At 37.0% G+C, this 2,971-nt stretch overlaps 1 pseudogene; it reads right to left on the bottom strand.

Annotated features, from left to right (window-relative positions):
- Positions 1-1,668: 1,668 nt before the first annotated feature.
- On the bottom strand, positions 1,669-2,618 carry LOC116747649 (annotated as a pseudogene).
- Positions 2,619-2,971: the final 353 nt, after the last annotated feature.

Raw genomic sequence — 2,971 nt, 5'->3', positions numbered from 1 at the left:
TTTTTTTTTACTAGTAAAAACTAAGCTACTAGAATGGAAGACAGGAGCAAGTACATAACAGACAATGCATTATGGGACAAAGAAGAAAACCCATTAAGAAAAAAAAGGATATTCATAAAATGGGGATTCAAGACTCTAGATAATTGATATGACTGATGAAAGAAAACATATATAGAAATAACAAAAAATATTCACAAATCTAAAAGAAGAAAATCTTCCAAAAATGACAGAAGTCCTGAGTCTGCAAAGCAAAAGGCTTCACTGTCAAAAAAAATTTATAATGGCAAAAAAATCCAGATATTCCTCATTATATAACTTTTGAGATGGAGAAGGAATATTATACCTACCCAGTTTTAAGGTTACTTGCTGTAGCATTAAGATATTTTTGGCTACAAGTAAAGGAATATATAGCTTAAAGTGGTTTAAAAATAGGTGTTTCAATTCTTGTTGGTTTTTCATTTGTTTTTGTTTTTATTTTACTCACATTACAAGAAATCTGAAAGAGGCTGTTTCCCAGTTGGTACAGTGGCTTAATGATATCCACAAGGATATGGGCCCTTTGTATCCTTTCGCATGACCATCTGCAGCAGTAAGACTTTTGTCTTTAGTTTTGTTCTCTCATGGTCACTTAGCTATTGCATCACCCCTCATCGTGTCCTCAGACAACCACACCCAAAAGCAGGAATAGAGAGTAGATACTGTCTCCTCATTTGTCTTATTTATTTGACTAGAGATTTTATTTTAGAAATACAGAGGATAGTGGTGCAATAATATTTGACATTTTAAATTAAGGTTTGCTTCATTTAAGTTTTATATTAATTCCATGCTGTGTTTCAGTAAGAATACAGATTTTTTGTATCTGTGGATCCAGTCAGATATCCAGTAGTACATATTAACTTCAAGGCACACAAACTGAACAAAAGAAGTTAAGCGATTGAATGGCTGAGGAACTTATTTCCCCAGGGGAAGAGGGAAGGAGAAGAAACAAAGAATATAACAGGCATGCAGCCTTTTCCATACCACCTTCAATGCTAACCTGCTTCAGAGGGAGAGTAAAAGCAGGCAATGAGCAGCCACAGATCGTTGGACTGTTACCAGCATCATGATTTTCAGCAACATTTCAGCAGAGTTTGAAGCACTTTTTTACAGTAAGACCATTACAACAAACTCTCCAAAGACCTTTAACCACCTCAAGCTAACACCCAATTAGTTTTAAACATCAGTATAAAATTCAATTTAAACAACCAGAAAAAGGGAAAATGATACCACTTATGCCTCTAGAGTGTGATTAACCTCTCTCTTAGATGTTTGCATCACCTAGAAGTCTAATCGCTTTTGAATGTAATTTCCATTTCTAATGGTGATCCTGCCACATCTGGCAGGAGATGATACAGTAGTGCTGAAAAAGCCTGTATGTAGTCCTATTAGTGTCTTAAAGAACCGAAAAACTGGAACCAGTAAAATGCACAGAAATTCACTCTTGCCTTTAAGAACATTTGAAAACTGTTTTTTTTTTTTTTTAAGAAAAAACAGGGCAGAACCTAAATTCTGAAACCAAATGTAGAAGTCAGATTTGGTGGTTCTCACTGACCATGAGGAATTTCCTACGTGGTGGGATGGGAAGGAATAGGGTGGCTAGGGATGGTTTTTCTTGTTGGCTTTTAGGTCTCACTGATTTTCATCTTCCACATCCTGCAAAAACTCTTTATTCTTCTCTTCACCATCACCCTGCATGTCTGAATTCAATAGTGTCAGATTATCACATAACAACTGCATGATGTGTAGAGTCCTTATAGCTTTCTTCGCTCAGCATATCCAGCTCTGCAGTTGCATCGAGAGTTGATTTTGCCAACCTGCAGGCATGCTCAGGGAAATTAAGAATTTCATAGTAGGAAAAAAGAAGCATATTCACAGATATAGAGAACAAACCACTAGTTACCAGTGGAGGGGGTTAGGGGAGTGGGAGATACAAACTATTGCGTGTAAGATAGGCAAAGGATGTATTATACAACACGGTGAATAGAGCCAACATTTTGTAATGACTGTAAATGGAAAGTAATCTTTAAAATTTGTATAAAAATAAAATAATTTCATAGTAAAATACAGTAAAATTGAGAGCAAGACCTAAGTAAATGGGATGCGTTGGTGGAAGTTCTGTCATTGCAATATCATTAGCAGCTTTAAAGCTACTAGGCTGTTCTTTGCAGCCTCCTTCCTGTGGCAAATTCAGCCAGATACCTGTGATAGTTCCTTTTCATTTTATAATAGAAAACCTTGGACTCGCCAGTGATAGCTGCTGGAATGAGGTGTTTGTCTGGTATATCCAAACTGTAACAACAGATTAACCTTAGCTCAATCTAGACCATTTGCCAATATTCCTAGATGATTTTTAGTTTGTTTACTCCTTCTTAGTTTCTTCTTTCTGTTTAATGCTGCTGATTATTCTCCAGGAGGCTCTTCTAGCTTCAATCACAATCTTATATACAACAGATAGAAAATTTATTTCTTCAACTGTCAGCTCCACATCTATCCCTGCTACTTTCTTCATTAATTCCATCCTATCATTCAGCCTCCTTGGCCAGATTCCTGGTGTATACCAGATTCTCCTGATCATGCATAGTGCAACAGCTACAGTGGGGCCTGTGCAACAGATGGAAGTGGATAGGATCTCTCTCTCAGCCTCCTGCTCTGCATCCAGGCAGCCCAATTATCTCTTTTATTAGTGAGGAAACTCTTTCTTAGAACGCTCCAGCAAAATTCTCCTTACATCTCTTCACTTCAACAAGGCCATATTACTACACTCTAGCTATAAGGGAGACTGGGGAAGTGATTTTCTACATTTCCATGCTCTATAATCAAAGATGGGACTCTGACAACAAGTAAGCAGTAAAAGGGGATTGGTTAATGGGTAGGTGACTCAAAGTGTCTACTATAGTCATTTACCAAGGGAAAAAAGTGATTGAGCTATTCT

Source organism: Phocoena sinus, chromosome X (genome assembly GCF_008692025.1).
Source record: "Phocoena sinus isolate mPhoSin1 chromosome X, mPhoSin1.pri, whole genome shotgun sequence".
NCBI lineage: Eukaryota > Metazoa > Chordata > Mammalia > Artiodactyla > Phocoenidae > Phocoena > Phocoena sinus.
This window is presented reverse-complemented; position numbering and strand designations above follow the sequence as displayed.